The following is a 24,422-nucleotide window of genomic DNA, read 5'->3' on the forward strand; positions in this document are numbered from 1 at the left end:
CTAAGGAACACAATGGATCAATCATGTATTTTATCAAATCACCAAACATAAGGTGTACGGTAACAGCTTGGTAATGAAAAGTATATTTACCATGATTTATGTCTAGAAGACTTTTTCAACCGTCTAGAAAATTCATCTAAAATACGTGTATAAATGTTTATTTTTAACAATGTGTTTTCTCCGTCTTCTCTTCTCGTGTTTTGCAAAAATAATTAAATCTGCAAGTTTTCAAAGCCGTAAAATAATTCAACTTTAAAACATACGCTAACATTACCTTGATTGAAATCTAATGAATAAATGTAAAAGTAAAATAAAAAAAAGCGAAATCCCAAAATTGTCTACTATTCAAAGTACTATAAACGTATGAAGAAGAAGTTGTTTAAATTAAACAAATGTGAATCTTTTTGTTTAAAAGTGATGTGTATAAATAAACATGCGAAAATATTAGGAAAAAATACATACGAGTACTAGTCAAGGATTATGTTAATTAATGGTTTGTTTTTATATGGATAAAGGTTGGTGAATAAAACTTAAATAATGTTGTTAGAATAGAAGTAGATTTAAGTAACCTAAATGTCATAAGTTTGATGTAAATACTAGTTTATGTTTGATATCAAAATTAAATTAATTTATAAAAAAAATATTTAAAAATAAAAAAAAATCTATATATAACTGACAAAAACGATGGATGGGAATGACATCATTATTTCATTCAATATGACAAAAAATATTTCCAGTAATTAGCTCGTAGTATGTAAATCAGATTCACTCATCTACGATCCAAACCGGTAACAAACCCGTCTAATAACTGATTATTTTATTTGCGCATTCTAAAAGAAGTTTTTTGATACCAAACTAATACATCTCCGCACTTCAGCCCATCCATTCAGTTCATCAATCCATTGCGTTAATGATATAAACAATCCAAAAAAAAAACAAAACAACGTGGGGTAGAACGCCATATCACTCTGTCTCTGCATACAAACGTCACTTCCTCTATATTCATACATCTTTTCTTGCACGCACGCCTACTACTCCGACATTTGTCATGTCCATCTTCAATTATTAGTTAGATTTGGTTGTCACATGTTGTCCTTTACGGCCTTCCTCGTTTTCTGCATCCATCAACATTCGCATAGTAACCCTTTTAGCCTTTATTTCGCTGTCCATTCGCTCTACATGTCCAAACCAACGCAGCGCTCCTTTCTTGATTTTGTTAACAATATGCTAGTCTTGGCATAACATAATAGGGAAATATCACTTTAAAGTATTTAAAAAAAATTAAGTACCTAATAAAGGTCTATGAAATAATGTCTTTAGATTTTGAATTTTGAATTTCCGCAAAAATGGTCATTGCATTGGCCACGCCCCGCATACGTAATGATTCATGTTAATTTTCAACTTTGTTCCTAACCGTTCAAATGTTTATAGAGCATCGTCACGAATCTTTTTTTTTATTTTTTTATTTTTTTTATTTTTTATTTATTTTTCTTTTTTAAATTCTAAACAATTTTTTTAATTCCCGCCAAACTGCAAAAGCAGTTTTTTTGCAGGGATTTCTCTCTTTAAACATTTTTGTAACACAATGTAATAATGTTTACATAAAATATTTTTAAAAAAATCTTAAAATAACAATAAAATAAAAGTTAAAAAAAAAATAAATACAAGTAAATCAAGTCTTTTTTGATAACGAAATATATAAAAAATAATAAACAAGCACTTTTTTTGACACTGTTTTAAATTGTTTGGTTTCCCCATTTTTTTAAAATTTTTTTTTTTTTTTACAGACTTAACTTACAATTTAAGAAAAATATTTTTTAACGCAATAATATATGTACCTCAAAGGCAGACGGATGCAAATCCAAAGGTCAAATGTTTAACACAATCCTAAAGAATCTACTTTCTCTATGTGATTTTTAAATAATTTATAAAATTAATTTGGATATTCAGCATCTTAAAACATCGGTTCATTTCTTCAAAATCAATGGACACGATCATAAACTGGATACAAAAATCGAAATGTCATTTCATCAAGTTCTGGTTTTGCATATGTCTGCCCCTGAGGTATAGATATTAACAATGCCCAACATGTCGCGTTTTTCTAGTGACATTTTTTAAATAATCTCTTTTCAAAAGTTATGTATGAAAACATTTTTCCACAATATCCATATTGATTTTGAAAATACAATTAAGTATACTCTAAGTAGTATACTCTACTAATCTATTTCATACATATTTATCGGTATTTGTGGTCGCATTTGTGCACCTATCACATATCGTTTTACCACATATTCCCCTGAAAGATCGCATTTACAGAGCATTTAGCCTACTATCTACTTTTTTTTCAATTCCATACTTCGCTTCCATACATATGGATCGGTACCAGAACTCCATTATGAACCAGTAGTTTTGCCTCCTGCAACAAGCAAATGAATACGAATAATAAATCATTAACTATTGGAATATAAAATATCAAGTAATATGGGCCAAACGACGAAAATATTTTTTATAAACTCAATGGACGTCAAAATCTGTGATATCTTTGAACGGTTCTTTGAGTTGATACAAACATTGTCGGGACATGGTGGCTTTTGGAAAATAATCTCCGAAGAATGAAAAAAAGGGAAGATGATTGCTGATGCTGTGATGGACAGACTTCTCAGGACGTCCATCATATATTAAATGACGATCCCACGATTGACGCCGAAAGACTAAACTGTCAACTAAGGTGTGCGCAGTATGGTGAAACTCTAGACAATTCAGAGGAAATATTTATAGAAGAGGTGACCGTGGGAAGATATTATGATTTTCTGAAATCTTTAGTCACAAAAATGAAAACAATAAATGAAGGAGCTTTTTTGAAGAATTTAAATTGTCGTAAAAAGAAAAAAGGTTTAAAATACAACCGAAACAATAAAAATTGGATCAAAAAGAAAAAAAAACATTCACCACTCTGCTTGTGTTTGAAGTTTGTAATATTTAGTAGGTATTATGACTACTGGCCGTAATAATTATGATAATCATCTTTCCGAAGAATGCTATCAACGATCTTTAGACAGCAGAGATGCTATGGATAATCCATCATCCTGTATTTATAGAAGTGAATACTGCAGTAGGTATTCAGAACAACAGCACCTAGGACGATACGCTGGTGCTGGGTATTGAGAGAGTTTGATACTATGGCTTATAATTTATTGCTGCACGATATCCTACATCTGTAGAGCGAGTGAGTCGGCTGAAGACAGAAGATCCTCTTTAGATCCGACAGGGGAATTGCATTATTACGATTGTGAAACTAATTTGTTGAGCAAACTTTGGAAAGCCTTTTTGTTTAGTACTTACCAAAGGTTGATTAGAAGTACATAATACCATTAAGAATAGATTTTAATTTTATGTTATTAGTTAAATAAAATAATTACTAAGGTGCCTACAACGTATATGTACAATACAGTACCTACTTTATTCTATACAACTTATTAAATAAATACACGTATGTTCTTATACTAGATTGGATATCTTTCATAATAAGAAAAAAATAATTGATATAATACATTCATGCAGTAGGTGTGTAAATTGATATAAATTATTTAATAATATTGTTATTTCAATTTTATTTATTACCTACGACTACTGCTATTAACTTGTCGAAAATCGGAACAATAAATTAAGTTTTTTAAACAAAATCAAACTAAAATTTACACCTTAACAAATTAATTATATCTAACCAATCCAATCACGGCTAATAACACATGATTGGAACAAGGAATAAAAATTGAAGAAAACTTCACCTTAGTCGCCAAATAACACTGTTTTGTACAACACGTGGAATGAGAAAATACTTAATATTTATACTGCTCTAAGTCTTAAAACATCAATCAAAGTTCCAAATCAATTTTAAGAGACTTATTTACAAATAAATGTAAGATTTAAACTGGCCGGGATTTGAAACCGGAGTCCACTAGATTTCTTTAAAATAACCAAATATGTATTTTTAAAATAATAATATGATGTAACAAAACATTTTTTAAACTTTTGAGACCATATTTCGAGCACGTCAAGCGTTCGTAGACTTATACTAACTAGCTTGTGTATTTTGAAGGAGGAATCTTGTATCTTGAAGGAATTCTTCGTATCAAGGGTGTGCCAATTTTAAATCCGTGTAATATGATCCTGTTTTAGTAATGTCTTGACTCTTGACAGTATCTACATATACTTGTATAAATAATATTGTACTATTTATACTTTATTACCGATCAAGAATATATATTGTGAACTATTTGGGATAAATGATTTCATTTTAGTTTTTTAAATATTTCAAAACTACACTCTTTTTAAACACTAATTATTTGGAATCTATTTATTTTGTCAATTTTCATATGCCACATACGTCTCTAAAATTTTATTTAGTAATACAAATATAAAGTGACTTTAATGATTAAATATCTTGACTCAAATTCAGCTTTACTGTCAGATGTCAGTCAATAATAATTTTAGAATATAGATACAATATAGTAGTAGAAAAACTAAATTATTAAAGTCGCTCTTGTGAAAAATCAGATCCGAAATCTTATTCATAGTAACCAAACGCATTGACCATTATACAATAGACACATTAAAAAGGTGCGTAGGTTTTTATGGTCACTGTTATTAATATGCATCTTTTTGGCTGATCCCGTGTTATTTACTTACACTTAGACACATTATTTAATATTTATATAAGTAGACGTACGTTAAATGTTTGTAACAATAATATTTATACGACAGCTACTACCTACGAAACTATTATTCTTTTTTTTAAATTAACGAGTCAGAGATACCGATTTTTTAGTAATTTATTATTAAATTACTATTTTATATACTCATCATTTAAATTTCCTTTATTTGAAATGAAAATAAAATAAAATAAAACTGATAATTACAGTTTTTGTCACACATGGCTGTAGTTTGGCTGTTATGAAAATAATCATAGTGGCGCGATAAGGTCTCTTTTTTTGTAACGATTATTTAAAACGTTCGCGGCATAGGAACCCACAGCGAATTGTCGTTTAATCGCTGTTCAAAAGCGCCGAGCATTCCTTAAAGTCACCGCCATACCAACTTCACTGGACCTAACCGTCCAAGGCCCAAAACAAAATGCGCAGTTACAGGATATGTCAGCACTATTACAGTGTCAGTCAGGAGCAGTGATCCGTTAAAAAAACATTTTTCAAAAAGAAAGGAGACGAAAAAAGTTGAGGGCGCGCGTCTCGGAACGCGGTTTCATTAGAATTCCACGGGAGGCTGATTGCCAATAATGGCCGTATTTCGCAAAACCAAACAGGATTGAAAATTTGCTCACTCCACAAAAAGACAAGAATTGACTTTCACGTTTACCGTTAGCAAATTTGTATGATAATTTTGAGGGTACTCGGTACTTATTTTTGATTGATTTGTATTTAATATAGCTATTTTAAACCCTTAATTATTAAACTTATTTCTATTTACATTATTCGAACAATAATTATTACTAAGTAGTAAAATAAAATGGCAATAGGCAAAGCTTTTCCAAGGGGAATATCTACGCACTATACTACAGAAAAAATGCGTAAATAAAAATATAGACCGTTCTCTTTTTACCAGAGATTCAATTTTACTATCCACTGTATCGTTTGATTTTAAAACAAATTCCAGAGGCGAGCGGTTGCGTCCCCGAGAGGGAATAATAATCCGTGAAGGCCTCCATATAACCCTTAAAACAATTATCGTACGTAACTCAGGTGTGTTGTAAAAAAACTTCAGAGTTCTTCAAGACGTGTAGTGATAGGTCGGAGCCTTTATCCTTTGTGAATTATTTTAGCGGCTACCTAGTTGTTTTACTCGCAAAGCGGTCCCCGAGCTTCGGTAAAGTTTGCCTCGCTACCGCGTGGCGGTGTACAGCGCAGCGCGCGGTGTCAGTACCCAGTGCCGGTTGCCGGTCTAGTGTGGAGCTTTCGTGGACCCGTTGGGCTGCTTTTGGACAGTCCGGTGCCTAGTAAGAGCCTGTAGCAGAGCCTTCTACTTAGTATTTGATTTCAGTTGTGCTTGACTTCGCGCCGAGTTACGTTCGATACGACTCAACTACCCAAATCTCGACGAATCGATGTTTAATTTGTGCAAATGACCGACAAATAAAAAGTTAATACGGTCAAATTCAGCTTTTAATAATACTTTCGAGGACGATTTTCCATTCTGTTCAATCTCAGGCTATTCAAATCACAACTTGTGCGATGATTTTAAACAATTGTATAATACACATTTTCTCACAGTGCTTAGTTTCGTTGCGTGTTCATATTTTGATATGGAAAATGATCATTGTGAATTACATAATTGTTTTCAAAGATGTTCAGAGTTAAAATTTCTTATCATTTAAATTAATTACGCAATAACTGGGTAGTTGTTTAAAGTAAGTGAATATACATAGCACGAGTATTTCAGTGGGAATGTTTTTGTTGTGTGAAGTGTGTTGACACTGTTGACATTTAAGTATTGAAGAGATGACGGTATGAGGTAGCAGTTGATGTGATTCCTGTCTCCCTTTACCTTAGTGAGGAAGGCGAGTGTTTGTGTTCGTAGTACCGGAGGCTAGTGGCCAGTAGCCAATGGCCAGTAGCCGGTGACTAGCAGTCAGTGCTGTACCAACACCTACTGTCCCCTCTCTGCTCTAGCTGCCTGGAGTTTCATCTCGGTGAGTAAATGTAGGAACCCCCGTGGAATGCTGTGTCTGTTTGAAGTGTGATGTCGTGTTGGTTGGCACCTGTCTAATGCCATTCTATATTACCGTTAAAGCAGTTTATCATTATTCTTATGAGAAATTACAAATAAAGCTAGTAATAATGTATTATAAGCAAGATTTATACTGTTAATTAAAAATGTTTTAAGTATATTTGTATGTTGTGAGTGCTCTAATATTCTCTTTTTTTACAATATAATATAGTAAAAAAAAGTTTTAATAGATAATAAAGAATACTCACGACGAATATTAAAATTTCAACGATTCTCACCGTTTTTTAAAGATAATTTTAGGTATTTAACAGGTTAGCATCAAATGAAAATCTGTCAAACTGTCCAATGAATAAGATAAATTTAGAAAAAGAATTGATCAATGCGACTCTTTTCGTTAAATTGCCTGCTATATTTTACGAGATAGATTGGCATTATAGTGTTTGCCAATTTGATATTGTTTACTCTGCAACCTTAAGGAATTCTATAGACGCTCCATATCCAAATTAAAACTACGAATATATTGAGTTTTTTTGGTGGAACTGCATTTTAATTATAATAATAAAAATACGTATATAGTTTTATTATTATAATTGAAATTACGAATTTCAATAAAATACAACAAAGTTCAACACCATAGCAGGTAATGAGGAGAAAAGTCTCAAAACTCAAAGTACAATGATTTAAAAGCGTACAATGAATTTTAATAAATTACAAATAAAATAAATTGAAAGCTTTGAAATATTTTAAATCAATTCGCATAAACACTTCCTTGATAAACTTCGATTAAAATTGAAATATCATTAATAGTTTATATTAGATCTTAAAATGTTAAGAATCAACTCAATAATGCATAAATATGTACATACTTTTACATGCATAAAAAACAATCCGGTATTATTACTCACTAAATTTAAATGGATGTGTTATATATTTAACCATTTTTTATAAATTATGACTAGTCTCGAAGGTCTCGTGAAAGCGATGAAACCGGTCACATTTGTGGATAAAAGTATCACTCGTCTTTTGTTTCTATAATAAATTTAAATTATGTTATACTGCACTGTAGAGGAATTGATTATTTCGAAACAAGTAAAACATTTTTTAAAAAAGTTAAACAATTAACAAATACTAAATATTGCTTTTAAATTTATTATGCTGTCATATTTTTTGGCTGGTATATTTTTTTTTTCATTGTTTTAACACGTAATACCTAAATAAAGGCTTTCTTAAAAAAATTACACTTGTATTAGTATAGAAATGCGCCAGTTGTTTTTGGGGCCTCTCCTCCATCGAAAGACCCATTTCAGACGAGTGTAAAAATCCACACGACACGATAAAATAACATAGGGTGGGTTGATTTTTATAGCATTATAAGTATATTTTTATGTTAAATGGCAGGCAAACGCATTAACCAGCGTACCAAAAGTCCGACTAATTTCCTCTCGATCTCCTTATGCCAGAAAGTACCATATATAACTTTTTTTTAACATAATATAATAAATGTCCATCCACCCTAATTTTATCGTGTCGCGTGGTTTTAAACGATACCTGTGAAATGGACCAAACATGGCGGAGCGGGTTCATACCATTATCATAGAAAACTGGACCGCGTTTTACTGTGCGCTGGCATAGCTAACGTTACTATTATAAGATTATCGGACTCATTGAAAGTTCTCGTATAGTAATGTTTTCATTCCAGCAAAATGGCGGAATACTACAGGACACATATCATCATATCGTGCGTGGAAATTTGAAATACTGTAAGGGACAAAACTTAAATTTTTCAAGGGAGAAGAGAGAAAATAAACTTGAAAAAATCATGTATCTTGTTTCGTTCATACATTATTAACGATGAGTAATTAATTGGTATCAATATATTATCCAAAACATGATACTTATAAATGTTTTTTTAATATTTTCATTCCACTTCCTCAAACAATCTACACTTTTTCTCTTACAGAATATCGGATTTCCGCCGAGGTTATTTGGTATATAAAAACATTTTTTGGTTAATGTTACAATCAAAATAAATTACATTGATAAAAGTGTTTTTTTGTTTGTTTCTAAAAAAAAAAGAGAAATCAAAAGGAACAAAGTAGCAGACTGAAAAAAAATGTTAAAGAAAATTCAATTTAAAAAAGTACGAAAAAACAGTAATGCGTCCATGGCGATCTCAACATTTGTATTCATAATTTACTGTGTGTTGTTCCATCTGGTGATTGTCATAAAGTTAGAGAGCTAACACCTTTATTGGTACAAGTGAGATTCATCTGACTAAATTTATTTCCTCTACGTACTAGGCAACGCCTAAAAATATTTTTCATTTTTTATATTTCTTTCTATTTGATGAAAGAATCATTGATGTTCAACCATGGGCAAAGTGGTGAATGTTACACATTGTGAAAAGTGACCACTGGAATCAGCCAATGGCGGGTCATTAGCCTTAAAAAAGCCAAGACTTACAGATCTCAAAAATGTATAATCATAACATAATATATATTTAATATGTTGTTTTGTTAATCAAAAAAAATCTCTAGAGGAGAAATCTAGTCTTCTCCTACAAAAAAATTAGACAAACTCAAAATATTGCTAAATTGAATTAAGTTATAACAAAAAAGCTACAAAATTATAACACAAAGTCGATTAATTGGTTTAGACAGCAATAAAGAATTTCATTTACTTATTATTACAAGCTGAAATAAGAAATGAGTAAAACAAAAAATATATCACATTTAAGCATAATGTATCAAAAGAGCTGCAGGGATAGCTGTTAATCACAGGTGAAAATAAATTGAATGTTGTATTCTGATTTTGTATATTTTATTAATGTGAAACTTAATTCGAGAAATAAAAGTAAAGACTGGATCACGTGAAATATTTAAAAGAAGATTTCTTAGATCGCTATTGAAGTTTAAATAATCATCAACACTTTAAGAATAATTATATTTTGCATTACCGACAAACAGACATCGCAATTATTATTTTTTAAATAATACTCGTACATAATTCTGCAGTAAGAATATAGAATTTGGTAACTTAAAAAATATTGTTAGATAATCTTAATGGTTTTAATTTTACTTTATCATTTTGCGAGTTAATAGATACCGAATTTATTTATCAAAGAAATATTAATGTTTTAACGGTCTGAGTTTTTATAAATTTTAAAGTCATTTTGAATAGCTCTAATTAATTGTTTAATTATTATTTAGAAACTTTGCTGGACTGTCTTAAAAACTTTTCTTTATTTTATAATTTTATCATTGTTGACTGTGCTTCTATTAAATAAATCTCAGAGTGAAAATGCGTAACATAGAGAGAAGCCCTATCACTATGTTTCATAGAACGTAAGTGATGTTAGTTTGTTGGTTAGCAACTAATTGGTGGCCATTTTGTTTTATTTTTCAACATAAACATAACGGTTCGATCGGATGCTTTTGTAGCTGTGCTTGGCTTTGTTTGTAAATATATTTAATATTTACGTTATAATAAATAAAAATCGACTATGGCGAATTGCAGAATGTTTGGTTGCAGCAGTAGGAGCGTCAAAGGTGTTAAATTAGTCAGTTTTCACAGGTAATTGATTTCGAATATTTTGCCATGATTTACATTGATTTTTGGCATTTATTGTCCCGACACGTGTATTATGTTGCTTAAAAACTTTCCTTATATCAACATATTTACTTCAGATAATATTTTTTCTCAATTTAGGGGATACATTTGTGAATTAAAGTATGTTTACTGTTGATAATGACAGTTGATTACGAGCAATATGTCGAGGACGCACTAGGTATCCATATAAAGTTTGAGTTTTTATCGAGGAGAGGTCGATTCAAATTTTACTCGAAAATAGCAATGTTAACCTCGAAATCGCATTTAAAATAACGAGTCCAAATTTCAGGCCGCTGCGACTCGCCATTTCGGAGATGTGACGGACAAACAAACAAACTCAGCACAGGACTTTGGTTCCATGGAATTCGGATTTATGTCTCAATAAATGTAAAATTAGTATGTTATGAATAAAATGAATAAATGCATATAAAAATAAACATACACATGTATTTTCAGTTTTATAAAATAAATATAGGCGAATTACAGAAAAATAAATTGGAATAACCCTGCAATAATAAATACACGGGTACATATTAAAAAATATTTACAATGCAAATTAATATCCATTTGGCGAATCTCGACCTGAGTACGGCCCATTGTTTTGCTGCGAACTGTAGCTAACTTAATACCCAATAGTCATAGAATGGTTTTCCTGCGTTTGGACTCATCTATACCTTGGCGCATTATTACTCTGAGAAATAAGATAGTAAATAACCGCATCACAAAATAGATATCAAGTGTGGTAAAGTTCATTTCGTTAAAAAGTAAAATAGATTTTTCGTAGTGAAAAAAAGTTAAGTTAAGTTTTTTATATGTTTTTTTCAGCAAATGACTTGAGTTTAGTAATTTACACATTTTAATTAAGTAACTTTATTGCAATATTTTTTATACCACGATAAATAAGATGCCGGACATTGCTGATTGATTTGCGTGACTTTATGACGAGTGGAATGGGTGTCGGTTCAGATGCAATACGAACGTTACATTAAATTACTTAATTATTTGAAACGAGTTAAAGACAAAGTAAAGGTATCCTTAGTTCCAGTATTACCACATACCTGGACAGGTAGTAAGCGATCGGATGATGACTTGTATAGTAAAAACAGCGTGTGTAAGTTTGTCGTTTATCGAGTATATAAAAATAAAAAAAGCGCTACATCCATGATACCAATAGCATCATTATCCATGTCTTTCATTTGCTATCCATACTTCCAAACTAATATTATAAATGCGAAAGTGTGTTTGTTTGTTTGTGTTTCCTTCACGTCTCAGCGGAGCGACCGATTGTCATATTTTTTTACATGGGAATAGCCGAACAGGTAAGAAATAAAATTGATACCAACCTTTCAAACCGAATTCTAAAAAATTACAATGAAAAAAACATAAATCAACAATGAGCAACATTATTTGAAAATGATTAGACCGTAAAGTGGGATGCCAAAAATAGTCCGTTCGAAATAAATTCTTTAAATTTACATAATTGATTTGCTTTATCTATGGTTAGTTCAGTTAACTTTTCGTATTGGTTTCGTACCTAGTAGGATTTTAGTTTTGTGATCAGAATAACGATTCTACGTCACCATAGACTAACGGATCAAAATAATATTTATTTCATAGCAAAAGCTACTTTCAATCCTGATGAAATATATCATTACATCGGGAAAATTATTATTGATAAACGACATAACTAATTCAGTACGTAAAAAAATTATCTCTAATACCACGTGAGCGAAGCCACGGGGGAAGCTAGTATAATTATACAATCGTTTCTTAAAACTATAATATCTCGTCAGTCTACTAACAAAACCCTCTATGTAACAAATTTGAGAAAACTAGTTATATGATATATGGTATAAAAATAAAGTTATATGTTTTTTTTTTTAGCTTTATCGACTGACTGATATATTTTTTTTAATCCTCCGACGTTTAGTTTCAAAGCTAGCATGTATGAATTGGTATTTTGCTGTTTCATTTTTTTTTAAATGCTTTTTGCTATACACATGCATTCATTTTTTTACTATGACTTTAAGTATGTTCTTACTATGTATTCTGTTTTTATTTGGCGTTTTACTGAGTTTCAAAATATTTTCATAGTCATATTTATATATTTTTAATGGTTTTTACTATGTTTACACTACATTTATTACTTTGTTTTTATTATGTTTTTGCTTGGTTTTTTCTACATTTTTACTATGTTTTTACTACATTTTTACTATGTTTTTACTACATTTTTACTATGTTTTTACTACATTTTTACTTCATTATTTACCATGTTTTTACTCCATATTTTACTTTGTTTTTCACTTTGTCCTCTATCTTTATAACTGTTTCTATATATTGATTACTGTTTTTTTAATATTTTTTTGACTGTCTTAGAAATGAGTAAATAACCCTAGTTAGGCACTCAAAGCAACTTTGTAAAAATATAATTTTGTGTATGTAATATAATGATAATAAATAACTCACAAAAGTACTTTTTAAGGGTGATTTCAGGTGAAAATTAACGATTCCGTACCAGATATTTTTTTTCGAAACATCAACTAATAAAACGATTTAAATGAACTAAGATGGCTTTATGCGTACTGATCATGTCCAAAATATGAATAAGTAAGACCGGAAAAGAGTTTTGTTGGGTCAAACGATTTTTTTTCAAATAGGCAATAATGCATTTAGAGGGTTTTTCAGTATATCGACGATCTATTTTATTACCAGTCCATATAATATTTTTATACACAAGTATAATGTGACAGAAAAATTCCATTCAGATTACAAAATTTCATGTAAACCCTTAATATCGCTTTAGATTTTCATCACCAAATTTTCATTTATGTTTGATATAGGGCTTTTCTTTACATTTTTTAAATTTTTATATAATACAATATTTGTATCAAAATATTAGTAGGGTCTCAAATATCCAAATGAATTCCCATTCTAAAGACCCTACTTAACAATTTTATAGCTAAATATCCGACCAATGAACGCCAATTATAAAATACACATATTTATAAATATAGTTAATACTTATATTTATAATATTTTACTATGTAATTTTTTAAATTATATTTTGCGATACAAGCAGATCTAGTGTAAATGAAAAATATTCAAAATAAAAAGTTCTGATTAATTGAAGTTTAATAAACTAATATTATTAACATTTCCAAGCTGACAAGCTACAAAAATGTATGTATGATAATATCTTGATATGTTCGAATACGCTTCAGGGTGGTCTAGGCAGGTACAAATCTATTGTTTAGAGGGATTAAAAAAATAATGATAATGATGATTTGATTTCTCGAGAAATAATGTGAAAGTGAAGTGAATATGTAGCTGCCTATTTACGCTGAGTGCGTTTATTTATTTAAGCCGAGAACTATTCGTGAATGATGCGAATAATTTTTCTCATTTATAAAAATAACCAAACAATAACAGCTTAGAACAATGGTAGTTTTTTCTTAAAACTTTTGCTTTTGTGTGATACACATCTCATTTTAATATCATGAACACAGCGATAAAATGTTTTGAATCAGATTTTTATTTCCGGTGTTTTTGATGAACTTGTTTGAATGAAATTATTTAATTACAGCCTTACTTTGAATTATTTATGAACTGTTTGAGCAAAACTAGAAACTTTTCTCAACTGCCAAAAAACGCAAATCAAATAATTGATTATTTAGGACAAGCCAATTTACATAATTAATTTCACCACATTTCAAATAAATTCATAATTTCATATTTGCATTTAAACAGATCCACAGTGATTTTTTTTATAAAATACGACAAAAAAATAACTAAAAACAAATATTTACAAGGAAATCAAGTACAAATAAATAATAATTTACGTGTAAAAAATCTTTTCGTGAAGATTTATTAGCATTTTTTTGGAAAAACATTGTAATTCTTGAATAATTTCCTGGCGGGTTTCTAACCACGCGTTGATGTCACTAGCGTACGTTTTGCTTAGAAATAGAAAATGATGAAGCTAACACTTTACTATGCACCGTGTAAGTAAAATTACAATCCTCGCTGTTACATGCGACTCAGCCAGAGTTCTTGCAAGGTCATTATTTCTTCGTATGTAAGAAGAAGATTGATTGCACGGGTCTGAGGTGAAATTAATCATTGTAATATCTGCGTATTATGTCAAAAGTAAGCAGCTTTTTACTCACATATGTAGTTAATGTACATTCTTACGTGGCATTTGCTACTGAAATTATTATAATAAATAGAAAACAGTTTTATGAGATGTTTACTTTTCCGCTCTTCATAATGAGATGGCAGATTTATCACAATTTTCAATAGGGTAATTTTAGAGCAGATCATTACGAACTCGTTATTAGAAATGTTTTCAACGGGAATAAAGCTTTAGGTATTTTATTCGCTAAAATAACATAATATTTGTCTCATTTGCCTAAACTAATGGTTGGCAAAACGCGGCTCGCGAGACGCATGTGGCTATTTGGCCACTCGAGTGCGGCTCAGCGCAAGTTACACTTTTTGTTAAAATGATTTATTCTTCAGGTTCTATACAAGAATTTCTTGAATCTAGAATTTTTAGGAATTTCTAGGATTTCTAAGACCCTTTGATTCATTGAGGATATTGTAAATACTGTAATCGAATGCATGGAGAAGCATCATATTAAACTTGATGAAATTATTTATATTTAAACATATTGAGCTAAAATTATGAGTGAAGTGAGAACGGTTTTTTTATTTATTTTCAAACCAAAAATTAATCACGAGATGCTTTTTTACCATTGCGTCATTCATCATCAGGCGAAAAATTTCAAATGTTATGGATTTGGTGATCAAGATTGTCAACACGATTGTCGTTAAATCTCCTTTGCATCGCTAATTTTAAAGAATATTTACTTAAAAACAGAGAGTAAATACTGAGATCTTTACTGCATAGTAAGGTTTTTTAGCTTTGAAAAGAAAACAGTTTAACGAAAAGAAATTTGGCTCTCAAAAGTAATCTTAATCTTCATAATGCTGATCTTTGCTCTTTTGACTAATGAGTTTGCCGACCACTGGCCCAAAACAATACTGAATTACCTGCTCCACAAACGTATAGTTTATGTTTTTGTTCTTTTATTGTTCGTATATAGATATACATAAATTAATTATAAACATAGATACGTAGTTTTTAAAACTGCCTTATTTGTAATTTCAATCAGTATATTAAGTCCTCTTGATATATTCTCACATGTAAAAAAATAATAAAAGGATATTTTTAAATGTCCTCGGCACGAGTAACCCTAGAGAGATCACATTATTTTTTTTATTAATCACGGTTTATAATGTGAAAAAAATGAATAGATAAATATGAATACAAAATAGGTTAATTTATTGTGTATGTCAAAATTTTCGTAATCAACTACTTATGAGATTATGAACCGATAGCTTAAAAAAACGAAATAGTTATCAGTAAATACAGATGTGTAGGCATTTACAGGACTTATGATCTGTTATTGATAATTTCATTTTATTTTTATTTATTCATTACAGCAAACAGTACAGTGCATTCAAATGTTTAATGGCTAGTGCCTGTTGGTGAAGCAAATAACCAAACATTTTTTGTGTGATAACGCACACTACAATATTTCATGTGACAACTTTTTGTCTCGCACATGCTTTTTTTTATTAATAAAAATATTTAATAACATATCAAATATTTCATTTTAAGTACTATTTTCAACGAGCTGTAAAAAACTCACTATTAGAAAATGGGAATTAAGTTGGGGTAGAGTGGGAGCCGAACCACTGACCTTTGATCCGCGAGTCCGGTACACTAGCCACAGGACCACAACCCGACTCGAAATAAAGAAAGGTCATCAAAGATTTGAATGCGCTGTACATAAATGATAAAAAATATAAATTTATCCCTAACTCCACGAGACAAAAACCCTGTGTTAAGTTGGAATACAACATCAACATCATAATTTCCTTTCCGCACCTAATAATGCATAGGGCACTGCATTGGTACACCAATCGCAGCGTATATTGATCATTTTTTGTTACATGAAGGTAAGACGATCAGTCTCACTGAATATTGTAGTTTGCAAACACGTACGTAGATATTTCAAATCAACCATGTCGGGAATCGAACCCTAGACCTCTCGCATGGTAAGCAAACGCACTGATCATTACACCACGAGGCTGACGAAGTACATTGGAATACAACATACGTAGGTATTTAAGTATTCGGCAGTTTTAAGTTAGATTAGGTTCAGTATTTTTTAAAGAAATACCCCGCTGAAGTTCTTATTTAAGCTTTTCTTATTAAAAAAAGTGCAGGTGTAATGAAATGATTGTGGAAGATAAAAAACCATCGTTGTGGTCATTTGGTGGTGTCGCGGATTCATGGACTCACGGATCAGAGTTTCAAGGTCCGAGGTTCAAACCGCGCACTACCACAAATTGATTACCATTTTCTAGCACAAAAACGGCCGCACAATTAAAATATTTTAATTTATAAGAACACAAATACTTATTTTATTAAAAATATACAAATTGTAAATTTTACACCGTGTACCCAATGACTGCTTTGACTTTGACTTTCACGTTTCTTTCGCCTCTGTTTAAATATTTGTCATACTCGGGTTCGATTTTGTGTTGAGACGAATTGTCCATGGCACCCCAACGCAGTTGTGCCACTTATTGGCCGTGTTATTTAAATTAGATAACTGTTTACGGCTTGGCCAATCTACCGCTGAAGTAGCTACTGCTTACCCGGTACTCCGCTATATATCTACCTCTACCTGGTATACAACACATATTCATTTTATATTACTGTCGGAAATTATTGCTATTATTACCTCATTTTATTAACACGCGAAATAAATTACATTAGCACGTGAACTGCTAATGCTTATCATCATCATACATGTATAAGTTCTGTACATATATACACTGTATATATGCACAGAACTCTCCTCTGATTTGCTTGGCGCGTAATTATTTATTTATTTATTATATATACGGCCTAAGCCAATTACAACAGAAACATAAATGCAAGAAACTGAACAAAAAGAACATAAAACTATTTAGCAAAGACAAACGAGGGCAAAACAATAATTGTATACAATATATTAAAAAAAACAAAAGACCTAAAACTTTGAGCTAAACCATGCCAATCCAACTTCATCTCACACTGTTTAGTCGCGAAGAGATCTACGAAAAGCCGAAAGATCTATCCCAAAAAATTCCAAGTCGTGTGATGAATTGACGAATCTACACATTCTGGACATTGGGGCATAAAAACCAAAGTTGCTCATAGAAGATTTTATAAATAGCAGATTTTGACTTCTGGTGACACGGTTGGGAACATGAAAAGAAATTGATCGCAACAGAGATGGGATATCACTTAAAGCATTTAGTATTTTAATAATGCATATAAGGTCCATCTCAGTTCTACGTCATTATAATGTATTTTTTAATATGACCGATATATTTAACTGCAGTAAACCCACTTTTAAAATGAGAATTCAAAAACAATTTAAAGTTTATATTTGAAACACTAACTTTGTGGTTATTCATTATAATAAAATACATAAAACAACTTTGTTTTTAACCACTAATTTTTATTTTCCACCGACCGGTTTCAAAGCAAACAAGGTTCTTCGTCAAGGTTTACGTAACTAATGAATTGGTTCCTTTTTTATTTTTTTCGTGTTCACTAAATACTACACGTGGACCCAATAAATCGAGTCGTTTTTTCCTTACACGGGTGGTAATTTGATATCACTATTTTCGAAGTTAGACAGGAGAGGATTAAAAGAAATATTGTTTATTTGGTTATTAATTATTGTTTTCTTATTATTATTATTAGACAACTTAGAAATCTTAGAAATTAAAAAAGCAATTTATAATGTGGAAAACTTATTTGGCTTTATTTTATGTTTTTTTATTATTATTGTATGTATGTATTTGTTTGTATTGCTGTTGTTTTTCTTAATATACGAAAAAGTCTAACTCGTTATTACGGTAAGTTTCCTAAGAACATTAAATCTGAAATTAACATGGCTTTTTGAAAATTTCAAATTTCTTCATTTAAAAACACATGTTTCACAAGTCCATGTAGACATAAATGCCCTATGCACCATTAAATGCGGAAAAAGAATAATGACTGAGTGAATGTTCATATTGAAATGTTCAATATGCATAATTTGAATTTTATTTCGGTAAATAGAAAAAAAAACAATTCGCGTTAATTTATAAAAAGCAGACAAACAACATACTTATACAAAAAATGCATTAGTGAATAAAAGAACTTTTCGGGATACTTTTTTTTTATTTTCAGTTTTAAAAAAAATAAAATAATGCTTATCTATGCTATGTTATCATAAAATCAAAAGAATTGAAAGATTGCCGTAGTGTAATGACGTTGCTTTACTTCGGTTCCAGGTTCGATTCTCAGTGAGACAACAGTAATTGAAATTACGTTTTTTCTCAAACCTGGGCAAATTTTAATTTGATTGTAAATGGGTCCCTCGGCCTATTACTTACATTGTTAATTTAATTAAATTAAAATAAAATAATAAATTAGCCAACGTAATTGCTATTGTAAATTAAAATAAAATTAACGGTGCTAATGCTAATTATTCCATCACAAGTTGATATCAACTCCATCATAATATAATATATGATTATTGTATTGTGTAGTTGGGTACCTACTCTCGGACGCTACATTCCTCTCGTAGGGCGGAGCAGTGGTGGGTCAGGAGGCAGTAGGGGGGGTACCCGGGAGGCTATTTTATATTAATACGACACCAATAGCGTGACTGAGAAATTCTTATAAAAAATATATATTTATAGTTTCCGGTTTGCCATTTTAAATTATTTTTAGATCTTTTTTTAATACAACTCAATAGCATTAAATTATCATGAAGATTCTTCATATTTGTCTTCGCAATAATATACTCACAATGTTGTAAAACGTTTTGTTATTTGTTTTAATGTCTGAAATATTGTTTTGCTCACATTTAACAGTTGTTGTAAATTTATATTGCACTTTTTTTCTGGGTAATATTACCACAAGAAACTTGGTAAAAGGCATAATAAAAATAAAAAAATAATAATAATAATAGTACATTTGGGTGAATATTGAGGATTTAATTAAATTAGTGTAAATTAATGTTTTAATTATTTTATTTATGTACACAATCATTTTCCGACATTCGCACAAATAATGTTTTTTTTTTTTTTCAATTAATTAATAAAGCTACATAACATGATTTTTTTAAATATTACAATCTACTCTTATATATTTAGTTCATGCTATAAGTGTAACTTTTCAAAAAAGAGACTAGTTATTTTGCTTGGAAAGTGACTTACACTGTTATGGTATTTTTTTTTAATTTGAAGTTATGTAATTTCGAATATACATGAGAAAAAATATTCAAAATAAAAAGAAAAACGGGAAATAATAATACCGAATTTTGTTTATTTATTATTGTTTGCAAAAAAATCTATAATCAATTCTTTTTTTAATCAAATTTATACATTATTTTATTGTTTAGATATTGATATCCCTAATATATCTTTTTTTTTAATGTATGATACTTGTTTAATGTAGTTTATTGAAATATGTTTAGTTTAGACACTTTTCTAAAGAATGCCTTTTTAAAATAAAAAATAAAACGTATATGTTTTGTGCAAATAGTACAGAAAAGAACTACATATAATCGTAACATCAGAAAAATTAATACTATACTTGTAATGACGTAGAAATGTAATTTAAGAATATCGACATTTAAAAACATATATGTGTATTGGCGACCCCCGTGGTGTTATAGCTAAGACTCTTGTCTTGCACACGGAGTGTTTCAGGTACGATTCCCCGGGAAACCACAATATTTTTTATGTGATTTTTCTCAAGCCCGTATGGTGCGAAAAACAAATATAATTGTACAGCGTTCAAAAACGTCGTATATTTTCTTTTGGAAACATGATGAATGATTAGTGTGTATAGCATTGTGATAGTACTATCAAAACCTGATTGTTACACAGAGCATTGCGCTAGTACACCAAATGCAACGTATCGCGATCATCTGTTATATGAATGTAAGGTGATCAGTCTTACGTTTTCAGTGCCAGTCCAGAGACAGTGAATTTGTATAAAAATACACTGATTCAAAACTTGTATAGATAAAATATTATAAAAATATATTTTAAAATTATCATAAACATACTGAACAAGATAATGAATCTGCCCAAGAGATTCTCAGCGTGCTACAATTTTTGGACTTTATTAAATGTATTAAATGTACCTACTTATAATACAAATTAACGTTTAAAGATCTGGTATTTTTTTTATGACTAAAATTATAGTTGTGTTGCTCACCAACAATATGTTTCTAAAAGATAAGCATTATTCACTGCTTCATGATTCTTTTCAAATCAACGATGAGCTTTATTTTTTATCATCTTAATAAAATTCATCATTTTGCAATTGAATATTATTATCCAATTCATATTGCCTTAGAAATGGTAGATTGCACTGTTCCTTGGGAAAGCATTGATAAAGCATAAAATCGATATTGGGGTTTAGTACTAATTTTATATAAATGCCTTATGGGGCCGTAAATAAATAAATAAATATTATGATATTGCAGTGTAAACTACCTTGAAAAGAAATATTTTAAAGTCAATACTGCCAGCAATCGAAACTGGGACCTCAAATATTGTTCGCGAACGGCCATATTCGATTATCTTTTTTAGGAATTTTACCTAAGAAAAGATGTCGAGTTGAAAACACTCGTCCAGGGTTTTAATTTTATTTATTTATTCATATTAACAGTGTTTGTACTTATATTATATTAAAGAAAAATAACGAAAGGAAAGAAAAACAATAATCCATATACATATAGATTTTTTCAAACTTTAGCAATTCACAATTTACCGTCCATCTAGACAAGAGCCTTTCCTAAGGCTGACAAATTGTGGATTTATTGATTACAAAATGAATAAAACATAATTTACGTATAGACAAACAAATTCTTTTATATTTGACTCGCTGTCCATAATCTTGAGCAAATCATAAACCTTTTTGTAGTACTGTGCAGTAATATTTCACACACAGAACTGCATTCTTCATGCGGCTGGATGAGGATAATGTATAGCATAGGTCATATACATATAAATCGATTTCGGTAACATTTCTGATTTTCTCTCAATATGTTCGTAAAAACTAGATTTAATATAAATTCCGTTATAAAATGAATCTTGATTTGAACAATACTCGCATAAAGCTTTTCTGATGCCATGATAAGTTTGTCTTAGATACATAATACATATTTCACATTCAAATTCTATTATTAACTTTTCTCGTGTTACACATGCACTATAATACTCATTTTGTAATGTACATAAACATATCAAATAAATAAATTGAAATACTACATATATGCTATAATAAACATTATAAAAAGAAACCGATACCTCATACACCCACTCATAAAAAGAAAGAAAAAATCAGCTGTTAAAAATGGTCTATAAATTACGACTTAATTCAGTTTGAATAAGAAACATGAGTCTATCATAAACTATGGTGAATAGTATTTTACCTCTGCGAGGGTGGATAAAATTAATGATGAAAAACAGACGGCGCAACTTGTTTTGTTGTTTTATTAAACGAATTCCTCAACCAGTCAGCAAATATGTACGGAATAGCAAAATACATTCATTAATATCATGCGGCTTCGCTTTTATCGTGTTCCATGAACTGGGAATAATGAATAATTCAAGTCCTAATACAGGTATCCATTTCTCTAATTGTGAGAATTTAATGTAAATATTGTATATACATACCTAAATAAAATAATTGCTATTTTTGTTTGATTTAATTAGCATGTGAAATAATCAGGTAATAGTGCCGGAAAGATTTTCCTGTAAGTACCGAAAAGAAATATCAGGATTATTTAGATTCTACAGATTTCTTACTCAAATTATAAATTGATGAGCTTTTTAAATAATTTCTTTTAATAAGCAGAAACAGTCAATAACCACGATAACTGGTTGTTTTTTATCTTATTAGCATTTAAACGCTATTGTTAACAATATTGTTTAAATGCTAATAAGATAAAAAACAACCAGTTATCGTGGTTATTGACTGTTTCTGCTTATTAAAAGAAATTATTTAACTTTAATTTTAATTAACTTAAGTTACCCGTTAATTTTAGTAATAAAATTTCATTGAAAACTACTGTTTTAAGTATGTTGTTGTTTTTCCAAATGTAAGTTTATTATGAATGGACAATGCTTATGCTTATTTTAAATAACGTTTAACTATTGTGTTATGAAAATAAACATGAAAACAAAAAGCGAATCGAATTTAGTTCGGTTCTTTAAGAAACATATTTTCGATTTATTATTTCGGAACTGTTGATATGATGGTTTGATTTATGTGATGCTTAATATACGAGCACTTATATCACCGGTAAATACATACATCGGTATAACAGTAACCACCAAAACACGAGATTAATGGTCACAGATAAAGTTGCCCAGTAACCGTGCATCGATTGACCGTTTTTCAAAGATATTATTTATTGTTACCGGTTTTCCGAAACGAATACTGATATCAACGAATTACGGACATCTTAAAATAGTTCACAGCTTCCGTTTCCACGTCGGATTTAATAATCATTATTATTGATTAACAAAGATGTAAGGCGAACTTATATTCTGATTTTATAATTTATGGGACAGGTGATCAATGTTTGACGTGTCTCGAATGAATAAATCATTGTAACGAAGCAACGCCAACGTAAGAAAGCTCGTTTTCATAGTAGATACCTATGTATAAACTTGAAATGTTAGGTTTAATTTTAAATTACAATTCATTGTATGGAAAACATTAAGCTTATTACACTGGTTTATTATTAATTTTAAAAATTGCCTGTTTCGGTACCGGAAATACAACGACGTTTTAAGGAACAGCGAGCAAACAAGAATCACACACTTTTTAAAGAAGGCAGAAAGCTTAAATGAGAAAAATGATTCAGAGAGTGAAGATGATATCGAGGCTATACTGACAGAATGCATTAAGTCAACAGTCTTTATATATTTCAAATACTTTTCAATATAGGTGCAAGATGTTGATTTTTAATTTTATCCTATGCCTCGAATAAAAATGACTCTTTAAAAAAAAAAAAAAATTGTGGGAAAAATAATGCAATCGAAAGATTAAAATAGCTTTTAATGTGATTATCTCGGAACTTGTTTAAATGACTTGATGCATTCTGTCAGTAAAGCTTCGATATTATTATTTACCGAAAATCCGTTAACGTTTAGGTGCATTGAGCAGCGATGGGAAAGAAAATCATAAAATCAAGATTTAACAAAATGAAAATATCACTTTGTACTCTTTGACACATAAATATGATATTTTTACTCTTTGACAAATAAATATGATAGTTTTACTCTTTGACGCATAAATATGATGTTTTTTCTCATTAACAAATAAATATGATATTTTTTAATTCAATTTTTAGTAACAAAAAAACTTGAACTTTTTTGAAACCTAACCTAACCTTTTGTACTGACTCTGAGTCGCATATAACACGGTTTCACATAACATGTCAATAAATAAAACCAAGCTATAGTGTTGCAGGAGGGTTACCTGTAAAAAAATATAGAAAAATAATTTATGTTTTTCGAGACTTAAGCGTGTGTAAAACATTATCTTTTTTACGAATAAAATTTTTTAAAAAACAAGAAAACATCTCATTTTTATGAACGTTCAAATGAAATAAATTGAGTTTTTCCACTGACATTTTTTGGTGGAACTGAATTTTAACGAAAATAATACAAATATCTATTTGGTTTCATTTCACTTTTATTTATAAACCAGTCTGACGATGTCGGTCATGACAAAACTCAGTCACAGGTGAAAATTATAAAAAAAACGGGATTAAACAAAATACATATTTTTGTTATTATAAGTTTAAATTAAAGATATTTTATACATGACTAAAATAGCTCAAGTAAAAAAAAACGAATGAAAGCGCTATAAAAGATTTATTGTATTAACTATTTAAAACGTAGATAGGATCTTTGTAACAAAAAATTTT

The 24,422-nt window shown here is 29.8% G+C and overlaps 1 protein-coding gene across 2 annotated transcripts in view; it reads left to right on the forward strand.

Annotated features, from left to right (window-relative positions):
• The first annotated feature begins 6,020 nt into the window (after nt 1-6,020).
• LOC148284063 (ankyrin repeat and BTB/POZ domain-containing protein 2) overlaps nt 6,021-24,422 on the forward strand; it is a 90,274-nt gene continuing 71,872 nt past the window's right edge. For both annotated transcript variants that reach the window (XM_088242727.1, XM_088242728.1), the window contains exon 1: nt 6,021-6,703. The gene's annotated coding sequence lies outside the window, so the exon portion shown is untranslated. The remainder of the gene's footprint in view (nt 6,704-24,422) is intronic.

This window comes from Micrasema longulum, unplaced genomic scaffold (genome assembly GCF_059751315.1).
Source record: "Micrasema longulum isolate JH-2025_06_02 unplaced genomic scaffold, ASM5975131v1 h1tg000162l, whole genome shotgun sequence".
NCBI classification, from domain to species: domain Eukaryota; kingdom Metazoa; phylum Arthropoda; class Insecta; order Trichoptera; family Brachycentridae; genus Micrasema; species Micrasema longulum.